The 14,176-nt window shown below is 39.8% G+C and overlaps 1 long non-coding RNA gene across 3 annotated transcripts in view; it reads right to left on the bottom strand.

The window, feature by feature from the left end:
• LOC116938780 (uncharacterized) overlaps positions 1-14,176 on the bottom strand; it is a 153,117-nt gene that overhangs the window by 14,948 nt on the left and 123,993 nt on the right. For 2 of the 3 annotated variants that reach the window (XR_004402324.2, XR_012930581.1), the window contains exons 2-4: positions 8,257-8,334; positions 4,425-4,473; positions 294-422 (exon numbers count right to left, since the gene is read on the bottom strand). This is a non-coding gene — a long non-coding RNA (uncharacterized LOC116938780). Of the gene's footprint in view, positions 1-293; positions 423-4,424; positions 4,474-8,256; positions 8,335-10,972; positions 11,068-14,176 lie in introns of all 3 variants that reach the window. The other variant, XR_012930580.1, reaches the window with a different exon arrangement.

The raw sequence follows: 14,176 nt of genomic DNA, 5'->3' as shown, positions 1-14,176 counted from the left end.
CATATTCATGGATGCGAGTTTTATATATTTATATACCTCAACACAAATACGCATTGCGAGTGAATAGACACACACACGCACACACACACACAGAGAGAGATACAAGTTGAGACACAGCCAAGCATATAAACCGCGACAATAAAGGAAAAAGTGTGTGGGAAGACATTCAGCAAAAGACCATCGTGCACTCTCGTGACGTTGCTGCAAATGCGAGCGCAGGAAGTTATGGCGAGGGCGACTTGGATTTTACGTCGTATGTTTTATTGTGTGCGTGCGACTATGGCCTCACTTACACGTGCAGTTGAATTGTTGTGCCCACGCCCTGCCGGCATAGCCACTCGTCGAAGCACCAGAGGGGCATCGGGAGGGCACCGGCGTTGGTTTGGGAGGGACTGCGTGGGTTGCTTGGATGACTGCGAAGTCTGCTGGGGAAAGGGGTCTCCATTGTCACGCGGTTGATAATCACTGATAACGATGCCCGTCACTTCGCTTAGTCGTGGCACGTGGCTAAAGTTACTCCACACTATTTGAGGGTTTTTATCTTTTGTGTAATCCCGTATTAATTTAATGAGGGAATAGTGATGTATCCCGTGTGCCAGGTAAGTATGTTAATGACATCTGTTAATGTAATCAATGTTGTTATCTGGCTTGACCACCTACATGTGAAATGGTAGTTGTTGCTCTGCATCAACATCAGCCATACAAATGAAGAAGAATGTGGTTCAATGATGTGAAATATAGTCTATAATCCTTGAGAAAATTGTGCGAGTGTGAGAACCTATACTTTTTGACAAGGATTATTCCTGACATTATTCACAAGATGAAATGACAGTACAGAAGTTTTTTTTTCAACATCTTCTTTTAAAAGCAACGTCGTCACAAGGCAAAACAATACTCTCAGCCACGTAATTATTAATATGCATCTGTCTGAAATGCATTGTTAAATGGATTTCTGTACATCTGTTCCTAAATTTTGCAAATATTTCATAACTCGTGCAATCGATGCTCCACATCTCTACAGTAAGTGAGACATAATAAATGTAATCATTGGTTTAGTGCATTAATTAAGAAGCAGGTTGATACCATCAATGTGATCAGCTCACGTGCAGGAACGAGATAGATTGTCGCCTTGCTGAGAGATGGTAAAGTCACAGGAAAGCCTTCATCCAGCAGGGGATGGATCATGACTAATGATGATGTTAACCTAATGGTAATCGAATGTTAAAGCACACACTAATGCACGAAGATTGTAATACATTTAAATGTGTATGAATAACAAATGTTACCTAAATGTAAAATAAACTTGACTTAAAGCTTTCGTGACTGCAGGAATTAATATTCTTTGGGTCTGTCGGGAATTGCCACGTAGATAGAAAAATAACAATGATTTTGTATTATTATTTTTCCCGCAGAACCCCCTATTGGTCCCACGGACAAATATGAGTTACAGATATCCGTCCACTTTTATAGGCAAACACAACGGGTCTGCATCGCATGCTGGCGACATTCTCGTTGTGTCATATCTTTCGTCAAAAACGTTTCCACCGTCTCCGTCACCACCAATTGGGGGGGGGGGGGGGGTAAAAGATTCGCCAAGAAAGGGCGTTTCGGGCAAATGACCAAGGCGTGAATCCAGCTCAAAGCCTACCGAGGTTTCGCAATCACGGATTTTGCCAACGACGGGGGGGGGGGTGGGAGGGGGGGTTCAGGAACCTGACCCACGTGGTTTGGCGAGGGATTGCTGTATTGCAAGCAGTGTGTGAGATGATTGAAGATTGGGCTCAGATTTACAAGGAGGTGAAAAAAAATCAGAATCAGTGCTTTTGCAAAACTGCATTTGATCACGAAAACAACATGCAACATGTTCTTGAACAAGAAAGCTTTCAATCCATACTCATTACCGATTCATGCATTTGAATAAAAAACATAGACACTGACAAAGAAAATTGAACAAAAGCTTAACAGTATGCCAAGATAACCATGATAGGCTCAAGCTGCGAAATACTAGAACAAGCATAAATTGTAAACAAAATATGAACAATGAAGAAAAATAAGGAGGCTTCCTGGCAGAACATATCTCTAGAGATGTGTGGCACATTCTGAATGGACCACTATTTTTATTATTTCCGTGTGCAGCAAGGGAGTAAAGTGTGGTTTTGTGAAAGTCCTTATGGACGTGTGTTCACCAGAATGTGATAACTGAGTTGGGCCTGTGGGTGGCTGGCAGGGTTATTGATTAACCGGACTTGTACACCAGTCACGTGGTTAATGGCGACTCGGTTGAGGATTGCCATGTATGACACAGGTGCTGTTGCATGTTACAGATTGACCACAATAAATGTGTTTGCCCTCGATTTGGAGCACCTGCCCACGTCCTTCATTTTGAGTGTGCAACAGATGGATGATGTATGTTGAACTTATTTTACACCATATGTAGCCATTCATGCTTATCAGAGGTGCAGGGGAAGGACAACAAACTAAATATGAAAAGCTGTTCTAAAGAAACGACATTTATAATCGATATTTAAGGTGCATTGCTCCAGTAGATTCCTAATATCGGAAGGAAGAGCGTTCCAGACGGCCGCAGAAGCACATCTGAAAGCGCACGATGCCGTGACCACCTCAAAGGATGGGCAATAGGTAAGACCGGTGGCGGAAAGGAAACGCACCTGAGAGGCAACATCACAGAGATGGGACAATGAGAAGTTTACGTTCGAGGGTGAGATGGATCAGGGCATCGGAGGACCGGGAGGGATGGTGACGGAATGAGGCGGCCTTCATCCAGCAATTTATAAAACATGGCTGATGATTAAACAATATGCTAATGTTGAACGTAAATGCAAACAACTAAGTACATTTTTTTTACATCTTGCTCATTTAATTGTGTTTTTTTTCCCTGCTGGTAGATATTTTCTGCAGCCATACATTTAGTTGAACACCATTATTCCCCTTCCGTAAAGAATATTTGCATTGAATGAGTTGCTCATCTCGCATAAGCACTACAAGAAAAAACAGCGGAAGCCTACTTTGTGATATCAAACTTTTAGCATCTGAATTAACCATTAAGGCAAATGATTAAGTAAGGTAGATTAAATAAAAAAGCAGCCACAAGAATTATTAATTAGGTCTCGGGGAGACACTGGATGCACAAGGGAGTGAAGTGTCTTCACGTCAAATGTTCAGGAAAACTAGAGATGGGTGGTCTTTTAATATAAGCATAAGCACCATGTGAATAATATATGCACTGTATATAAAACAGCATGAATTCTAAGGCGGTGACAACCAATGCTCGTAATAAATGGCTTTGGAAATTTGCAAGTTGCTTATTTTGACACATTTATTGATGAAAACATCACTGAGGGTTAGTGCATTTTGGTTAGTACATTTGACTTTGTGCATTCGGATTAGTACATCAGGGTTAGTGTTAGTGCATTGGAATATTAATTAGTGGATTCGGGCTAGGGTTCGTGCATTTTGGTTAGGGTTTGTACATTTGGGTTAGTGTATTAGGGTTACAGTTAGTGCATTATGGTTATAGTTAGTGCATTTGGTCAGGGTTAGTGCATTAGACAGTTTGAAATGGGTTTTCAGGAACTATAATTTCATTATTGAGTTTAATTTTCACATTTATTATAATGTGGATAACAGAAAATCGAAGACTAAATATGTCTCTGTTCAAACAAGCATGTGACAGTGCCATATCCACTGGTTTGCTCAGACAAAGTGCTTCAAATGACACATTAAACAACCTCCAATAGATTGGTACAGAATTTATCAACCCTCAATAGCTGTGTAAATTATGGTACACAATGCGGTAATGTTGTGTGACCAACTTAATGGCATAATTTTTAATGAGATGGATGTATTTGAATTGCAAGAGCTATCTAGTGGCCGTCTGTGTTGGTAGGGAGGCTTTGCAGTGGCTGTCTTAATCACAATGTGGATCCCAGTGTCTATCTACAATAGTCACTTGCTATGTGTCAGTAATAAAATGTTAATGGCTCTTTGAACTATGAGCACATTCACATTAAGCTATTACATCACATGTAACTATTTAACAATGTAATATCTAACGTAAATACACATGTTCTGCGCTGGTTAATACTTAAAGATAGAGCTGCAACGTAAACTTTACGTCCGTACAACTTTCGTCAATATAATAAAATTAATTACATTTCTATAGTGCATGTGTATGTACTAATTCGCATGTTGATACATGGTCACGAATAATGCTTCCCTCTGCTGCTTATGAAGCTAAATGGGAAATCTTTGTCGTTGTAAGTAAATCATTTACACGTCTTTTTCAATCCACTGATGGATGAAGGCCTCCTCATCCATGCTGCGTCGGTCGTGTGGGTGGTTTGACCATACTTCTATCACGCCGGTCAGTGTGGGCTGGTGAAGTAGAAGGGAATTTAACTCACAGGTTCAGAGTGCAGGACATTACCACTCCACCTTGCGTTACGTCCATTGCTGGTAAAAGGCACCCACGATTAATGAGTTTTACAGCTCCAGTGACATTACAAACATAGAGATAGTATTCTTTAAGTATGCATACATAATTACAATGTAGATTTAGAATAACTCGTATCGCTGGGTTCAGTGTAAGTGCTTTAAAGTGCGTCAAATATGATAGAAAGTAAATAATAGATTTTTGCATGACTTAAATAGGATATATTAGTTTTTAATTAAATAATGGATTCATTTGAAGTGAATAAATATTGATAATTTTGATTACTGTATCGAGACTCATGGAAAAATATATTCCAGTTTTACAACAACAAAACACAATACAACAAATGATATCTGTTATTATAAATAGTGAATTGCATTTATGTGCATTCCAGCTGTTAATCTCTCAATTTTTTTTTCAAATATTCCCGTGACGCGAATGCCCAGTAGCGTGTAAGGTTGTGGAAATGTCAAGACCACAGCACTTTGGTTGCATGAAAAAAATTATAAAGACTTGTTTCATCTGTTTCCTTTTTTTGTAGGACACGCTTTGGCTTTTTAATTTATGTCGACGCCTCTGGTGGCACTTAATAACGCTTCACATTTATGCTGCCCCGTCACATCTCCGCTTGGATGTCTCGAGCCAGCTGCATGTTTCCTCGTTTGAATTTAGAGCACCAAAATTAACACGATGGGTTCTCAGGACAGCATTGTCAATTGTGGTTTGAGCTCAAGAATTGTGAATCATATATTACATTAAAAAAACGTTTGTTTTCCTCCGCTTGTTTTTGCACCGTGTTTAGTAATTCACAACGAATCACGGGTAGTTAATCGCACGTGCGTGCATAGCTCACTGTGTAATACATTTCATAGATGTTTATACGGCATCATAATTTTGAATTTGGTATTGTTGAATTATGATCATGTTTGTGAGCTAAGAGTGAGCGTCTGGCTAAAAAGGTCAAGTTGTCTTTCTTCAACAAATGAGTATTGGGTGGTTGCTCATCTCTATCGGTGGTTCTGAGACAGCTGTGGAAATTCTACCTTACTTGTGGTGAGGACCAGACTCGCGATAGTCAAATGCTGTTGAATTACTATGAAGTTGTTTATTCAGTCGTTACCAGGTGGTGCCATTGGTAACAGCCTCGGAGAAATAAAGAGATAGGTTCACCCTGACCAGGATTCGAATTCGGGATGCATTATTGGTGGCCCAGTAGTTCTACCAAATTAGCTGCATCTCAGCCGTGAATATTAGCGAAGGTATATCTGGGCAGTTCTATCTTAGAATCTGAAATTGTACGTTTACAAAAGCTCAATTGAATGAAATAAAACCCCCCAAATCGAAATGTTTGAACACGAAACGTGCACCTATGCAAAGTGTGGGGTGATAAACACCGCACAACAAATTATGAAGTATAAAGTTTACAGTGATACGAGTTGTACGCATTTTTATATAAAATATAAAGCATCAAAATGACACACAATAATGGTATATGCACATTGATTCCCAATACGCACAGTCTGTATCAATTACAGAATAGGTGCATCGGTAAAGTGGTTCGTGCACAGCACTATGAACTTGGCAAATCGAGTTCCATTCTTGGTAACAGCTAACATCAACTGTAGATCATATTTGTCCATTTCTGGACACTTTCCCCCTTCAACCCACACTGACCAGCGTGGTGAAGTATGATCGAACAATCCCCATGACTGGCAACCAGTGTAGGGAGGCATTCATCCAGCAATGAATTGGTGAATCATTATGTAATTGTTTATTATAAAGATAATTAAATAATCAGGTGTGCGCCTGCGCATATATTGAATGTCCCACTTCTCAAAATGCTTCAATGAACCTTCTCTGGTTGTAAGATTCCCACAACCTGAAAGAAGTTGAGTTTGTTTGTGAATGGCGATGAAAAATTACAGTGGTGATGATGATGATGATGGACGAGAATCTAATGCGCAATCTGTTTTGATACGCTTACAGATGAAAAATGCTTTTCATGAAATATTGTTACTTCACAAAACAAACGTTACTTCAAATGCAATGTTGAAACGAGAAATGGTTTGTTCAATGAAACCTTTGCTAAATTGCCCACTCGTAAGGTTTCCATTAAACAAATACAATCAATTAAGTTTTTAATAGAAAAAAATCTGTGATGAAAAACATATTTCAGGGCATCAGTTAGACGTTACTAAAACATGTAAAAGCTAAAATGTTGATATATAGAAGGTTACACATAATGCACTTCAATGTCTTCAAATACCATTCCTACAATAAACCATCTATATATCAAGAGTCACATTGAACTGCTGTCCGTGATTCAACACGAGTGCACAATTAAATGGACAGACGTACAATGAAGCCATTATCTTGTTCACATGTTTCGTACATATATAATCTACGTTTATTTTGAATAATAATATTAAGAAAAACAATGCGGTGCATTGATTCAGTGAGCTCCAAGCACTGGTTTAAATTAAGCAATTTGATGGACTTGAGTGAATTAATGGCACAGGCAATAGTCGGCCTTGTGTGGCTCACTTCTGAATTGCTTTTAATTGTGTGCTGTTCCCTAACGGACAGGTTTAAGGGTAAACCCCCACTTGGTGAAATAACCAACTAACAGATGGCACAGTTGGACGCCATGCAAGTTAACGGTATTACTGAAAAAGTCTGCTTTGGAAATGAATAATCTGCAGGGAAAAACTGGTTTAACTTGTGTGCATGGAACGTATTAAGCGCTTAAAGCTGGTCGGATTAAATGTGCTTTGTGAGCCAGGACACTTAAACAAGGTATTAACAGTGTATGTCTACACTATATAAATATACTCTCAGTTCTTTATAAGGATAACGCATATTTTTCCATCACAGTCTAAAAGCTTTGAGAATCCTACGGCACCACCTAAACTGGATTAATGTCGTTTCCAAGCCACGTTCCTCTGTGCTGTTAAGATTTTCGGGGTTTTTAAATGTAAAAAATAAAATCCCCGAGCTCGGTTCAAGTCATGGTTTTCAATCACGATGAGTATGATGTTTAATTTCATAGCACAAGTTAAAGTCTCCCTGTTACTCACCTCCACTGGTGGCCCAGAATCACCCCCGCTCCTCCTCCCAAAAAACCTCATCACGACGGAAAGAGTCAGCGCTTGTACATATCATAGGAGCAGCCTGTCCTATATGTATATATGTCTATATTTAATTTGACCAAGTCTTTTTTTTTTACGCCCATAAAATAAGGCTGAACTTTACTACACTTTCAGCATTACCTTTTTTACATCTAGTCCGACATACGCTTTGGATTTTTATGCTTAATTAAATTTTTTATATAACTTTGAAAAGAATGGCATTGCCCATGAACAGAATGAAAACGGCAAGAGTAAAAAGGTTAATTATGCAAAGTGGCGTGGCTTTAGTGGAAAGTGTTTCGAATGTTGTCTTTTACGCTAATTACGGAGATGACATTAACGGGGGGGGGGGGGGGGGGGCATTTGATCGCGTCCCTTTGAACGCGGTTTTAAGGGAAGCGGGGAGGAGGAAAAAGCTTGTCGACTGGCATAATTATCGTGTGTATTTGCTGACCTTTACACGCCGCTAAGCGTGGCGAATGTCTCGCCTGCGAAATGCCGGCTGATAAACAGCGCGGCGCGGAGTCTCGCTCGAAGAGCTCTCCGCTGTCACTGCGGTTCCTATTCTCATTCTAAATACGCGTCTTCAGTCACAGCCTGCGTTTCTCTCTGCCGTAAAGCCGATGGATTGCAAGAATATAAAATGAAATTAAAGGAAGGAATGTGACTATTTACCCGAAAAAAGTGCAATCATTGGCAAATTGTTATTGCGTTGCTTGCAGCTACTTTTTCCATCTTCGGATGTTCAAGTTGCTGAAATGGACAGAAATGAATGCAAAACATGTCAGAGATGTGGTTCTTAAATGTTCTATTTTTTAAACAGGAAACAAAACATTGAAGTAGCTTATCAATATGCAAAGGGACCTAAGTGCTTGTAAAAAAAGTTTATATTTTACCATGTGCATAAGTAATAGGATTTAGGCATCCAGAAAAGGCTCCCTGAGTCTCAAGCCTCCCTTTCAGGAGGGTGCTGAATTCGAATGTGTGGCTAATTCGTTTTTGAGGAATATGTTTCCGGTCCACACAGATAGATTCAAGTATGTATTACTCTTCTGCCTTCTCCTGGCCAGCTCATAGCCCAAACCTATAATATTTGGAATTCACAGGAAGATGACGATGCGAGGTCAAGACTTCCTCCACGTTTTGTTTAGGCTGGGGACTTGGAACCATTACATCGACTGCCTTAATAGCAAAATTATGATCATTTATGTCCTGTAGTTATGTTTATAATTTGACATTTAGACCTGATAATCATATACATATATATTGGGTACAATTGGCACACTGCTGGTATGTACAGGGACATTACAAATAAACTTTTTCCAGTAAAAAAATGAGTGTACTGACCATTCTGTAATAATTTTCTGTAATAAAAACTATTTTAAGTTGGCTTACAGCACAAGTAGTGGTATGTCTTTACGGTGAATATATCAGAGTGTTTGGAATACTTTTGCGTAATTTTCTGCAGAGTTTAAACGGTGGTTATGGGCGAAACTGAAACGTTAAATCAGTGAAAACTGGCGCAGCATTCAGTGAAAGTTGTAAGCAAATAGGCGATCCGGCTCCCTACAAGGCTCGATGTGGCAAGAGCAAGTCTCTAAGTAGCTAACAGCGTTGCCACATTCTGTGCCAAATTCTCCCACCTTGATCAAGTTCGCTGTGTAGATTCGTCATTTTTTTATTTGGCTGGAAAGGTGGCCACAAGTGGCAGGTGTGCTGATAAGCATATGCATCTCATGGTTGTTCATTTCATCCGTTCATTTATTGTGAAACACCTTGTTGACGGTGCGTATATCGCACGGATTATTCGTGAGATGTAAGCCTGCGTTAAATTGTGCGTCATTTCCGATGTAGTGAATATGGGGCAGCTGTCTTGTCCTTGCACGCACAGAAAGCTCATCCCACAGAGAGATACTGGAAAGGATTAACTCACTTCAGAAATTCCAGAAGACATTCGGTGGTTTATTATGTATGCTTAACTGAGAATCCAAATTTAAAACCAAAAATCTTTTTTTTCATGAAATCATACAGTGAGTTAGATACTAAAATAGACAGAATGATGTCAACCACTGGTATTGCACTTAAGAAACTAAACAAATAAAAAAAAATCCTCCCTTTTTTCGTGTAAAAAAAGTAATAAAGCAAAATAAAGCTTGCTCTTTGCCTTTGAGTGGCCTGCGCGCCTATTTGAGGGCAGTTTGAGTCCTGCGGCCAAAATCCATTCCGTTTGGCGAGTCACCTTGGTGGAGTGCACCTGAGGCAAGGTTGGCTTCGGTGCGTAATATTATTGGCGTGTCGGCTCCGATAACATCAGCGGTGCCGCAAGGACGCCCAGCCGGGGCATCCGTGCACCCCCCCCCCTTTACCACGTGCAGCCCCCCCCCACCCCCCATTGTCACCCCCACCTGGGGCGAGTGCATGTGCACACGTGTGCGTGGTGGGGGGGGGGGGGGGGGGCGAGCGTGCGGTGCTTTGTCGATTTGCGCTCGTTACTCGCGTGCGTTGCGGTGTCACGTGTAGTTCGAGCATGCGTTCAAGCTATCGGAGAGGACATTGTGAGAGCGAGTTGCCGGGGGAAAAGGAGGTTGAAAATGTTTTTTTTTTGCTGCAAGTGTTTATTGGAATAATTGTTTTTATTCGATTCTACCCTCCCACCCCACACACACTCACTCTGGTAGCGTTTGTGAGCAACAAGTGAAACCTTACTACGGTGTTATCATCCCGTGCAGTCGTTTGTTTTCGTTTAACTTTCAAATATTGTATAGTGATCAATTGCATCCGTTGTGAAATCTATATAGTGTCTATATATATAAACTGGGTAAATCTCCACTTAGTTCGTAAAGTGTAGATATTCAAAGAATATTAATGTGGACTCAATTTGTTATCAAATCAAATGACAATTGGTGAGTAATTGTCGGATCGGAGACACTTGTGTGACTTGGTGCGATTTGTATACTCGCTTCTCTTGCAATTTGTTTGAGAACGAAGGCCTCGTAAAACAATCGTTATTTTCAAGTCATACAAATTCATCTCCTTAGACCTTTGCGGCTGTTTATTTCCAATATTGAATTTCTTTGGGCGGAACAGTGGCACAGTGCTTAATACAGTAAAACCTTGGATTGCGAGTAACTTGGTCTGCGAGTGTTTTGCAAGACGAGCAAATTTTTTAAAATAAATATTAATTTGATAAACGAGCGATGTCTTGCAATACGAGTAGTACGTATACGCGTTGTACTGCCGAGCGTCACGTGATCACAACTTATAATACGAGTGCTTTTGGATTACAAACACGTTTCTGGAACGAATTATGCTCGCAAACCAAGGTTTTACTGTATAGGTATAGATGATATTGGTCGCGAAAGCAAAGTGGTTAGCGCACTCCGCCGTGTACCCGGTCACTCAAGGTTGAGTCCCAGTCACGTCATCCGAGTGATAACTGAGCCAGTCGGGGACACACTCCGCCTCCCATCTCCAACCCACACTGACCTGCATGGTCAAACAACAAACATGACTGACGTGTTACGGAGATGACTGCATCCAGCAGTTGATTTACAACGGGTTGAATATATGTATTATTACAGGATTAAATATACGTTGCATTGCTGCAGAATATGAATTTCCTTCTTCAAGACAGTCCGTTGTTAAACGGAGAATTGAGCGTTGCAGTTGTTTTACTATTTAAATGTCAGCTATATTAAAAAAAACAGTTTATTTTAATACCGCGTATTTATCTTAAACACGTTTCAAATTATATATTTGATTATATATGAGAATTAAAAAAATACCACTGATGTCATTCAACTGTTTGAATTGTAGATAAAACTAGTGAACGTAAAAAAATTATACTGCTGTGAAAATATGATAAAACACTAGCAAATGAACACAAACTCACCAAAATGGGGTCTGCCATTGCTTCTGTTTGTGGACAGAACCTAATTGCAAGAGTAAAACCGTCTAGTTTTACTTGACTATATTTAGTTTTTAATAAACCAAGCCACTTGGTTAATGCAAATGCATGTGCTATAATTAATGCACACGAATCACATAAGTGGGTGGAATGTCCATTATTAACAAATGCGCATGGACTCTTACCCTGAACCACTTTCAACTCCATTCCTGTACCCTTACATAAAGCTGCCATCAGCATTTTCCCACCTCATTACTCTATCGAGAAAACAATACAGATGTGTATTTTGTTAAATAATTATATTCAACCACAAATTAGATTGTCAAACTTTGCATGCACCATAATTGATTTGTCACAATGGAAACCGAGATTGTGGGTCGTGAAGATAAATGTAGATTGGAAAATGAAACCATCCTGAGGCTTTTTCACCAAAACAAGAATCCGCAGCTCTTTCTCTATCTTCGGGGTTTCTCAGACTCCAGTGATTGCGACCCACTAAATGATACCTCCCAACCTTTGTCAATCTTTATAATAATAGGGGTTTTCCCCTTTTTTTCTGGCAACAAAACTGAAACCTTTTTACAAGGATTCATGTCTGCATTAACCACAATACCTGCAGTCAAAAGGCAAACAAAAAAAACATACTATGATAATATATGTGGCATTGTCCTTGAAACTGATTGGTCCACACCAAGGGACGGCTTTCTTTTGAGCCTCGACCCAATTGGTGCTCGACCAGATGAAGCCAAAAGGCGTACGATCAATCTGTCAATCTTCTCCGTTCGAACAAAATTGTTGTTTTGGGTCACGTACACTTTATGATTGCTAATCACGTTCCACAATTGTAGAGATCGCGAGATGAACATCGAGAATCTTGAGCCAAAAGGTGATGAATGTCTTTGAACACATTCGTAAGATTCCACATTTTGTAAGTCACATGCATCCAATTTTCTGCATTGGCGTCATTGTTGTTTTTAAGTCAAACTGAGCGGTCTTCGACTTAACAATACGGTACATTCTGAACTTCAGCAGAGGGTGGAGCAACTGTAACACGAACATTAACTTTCGTGGATTTTTTTAATGAACTTTGTTATTTTCTAATTATATATACGATTTTGTCACGGTATTTTGTGTGAAATACCTTTGTACGTATCTCATTGTCTGTGTTTGTGTGTACATCCATGTGTGTGTTATCTCCATGTTGCTCTCTGTGTGTCTCTCTCTGTGTATTGCCGTGGATCTCTCTCAGTGTGTGTATCTCAGTGTCCCTATGTATCTCGTATCTTTGTATTTATCTCCGTGTATGTCTTTCTCTGTGTCTCGACGGGGTTGATTTCTCAAGGTTGCCAGGGCAAGTGTTTTTCTTTCCCTAATGCTACCCTGGATTGCAGTGAAACGTAGACACTGGTTGGCACAATGGGCCTTCGTCACCTCCGCGTTTCTTATAATGAACTCTGGAAATGCCGAATCTGTCGTGTTTCACCAGCCATTTCCAACATTTCATGGACTTTATTCCAATGCATCATTACGGTGACCAAATTGGCACTTAGCTACAATAAACACTGGCATTTAATTTTGGAAAAATCTGTTTTTGAAAAAAAAATTGCAGTTCTTAGTATCCTAAATACATCCTTTAAAAAGTTGTTCAGCATAACGAAGTGCACTTACCCCATTTTTTTTACTGAAATTATCGCTTCTGGATTAAAGAAACACTTTTACATTTTAATGAATAGAATACGCTTAAGTGAACATACGTAGAGGCCAATATGTAGCCAACAACTTTGTTTGAATGTGAATTTTGTGATGAAACAGCAGTATACCATATGAATATGCTTAATCTTATCGTTTTCTTCCTGGCGTGCATGTGTTACCTTTGTACTATATCTGTGTGTTCTTTGATGTTCTATCGTTTTTACTGTTTGTTTGAACTCCTGTGTTTGTGTGTTATTAATGTGAGTTGCCCTGCTGTGCTTGCAGAAATGTTTTTTTTTTGTGCCTGTGTGGTGCAAATGACATGTAAAGAGAATTCTATGAATGTATAGAGCCGCGTGCCCCCGTGCCGTAGTGCTGCCCTCTGTCGCGGCATTCCATGATGGGGCACATCGCACAGCCGCAGGCAGATTATAACTTTTTTTGTGTCTGTACAGAAACATAAATGTGTTTATACATTTGTGTTTTAGTCGTAAGTGTAATTCAGTTCAATGATGTGGTTGCGTTGAATAAATTTGGGTTTTTTTTACCATAAGTAGTACATTAGCACCTCACTCAATTCCAAAAATGTTACATTCAGTTTTTTTTGTGTTCCCAAAAATGTGTTTGTGTGCATGTGCAGCATGCATTGTGTCATAACGCACATGAATGCACCCTTCAAATTGGGACTATAAATGCATTTCTCAATGACAGTTCAATAACTGACCACACACCATACACAATTACACATAGGTCTAACTGGTTCCTGGAATAAATGATCATCATTCAGGTGTGAAGTGAAGGTGGCTTCAATCAAATCTCTTGCAGTGGCAAGTGTATCCTCCAAGCCATTTCTAAAGACTCATTTTGCCCACTCAAGTGTCACTCATAATGATCCCCACTGATCTGCTATTGCAACCCCAGTGTACCCATCATGATATTTAGTTATACGCCTATTGCTGTTGAGCATGGTGATATATGCCTGTGAGATAGTCTTTG

Source organism: Petromyzon marinus, chromosome 4, assembly GCF_048934315.1.
Source record: "Petromyzon marinus isolate PM22_M1 ecotype Great Lakes invasive population chromosome 4, UKy_Petmar_22M1.pri1.0, whole genome shotgun sequence".
Lineage (NCBI taxonomy): Eukaryota > Metazoa > Chordata > Hyperoartia > Petromyzontiformes > Petromyzontidae > Petromyzon > Petromyzon marinus.
Note: the sequence above shows the minus strand (reverse complement) of the source record. Positions and strands in the feature narration are given on the sequence as shown.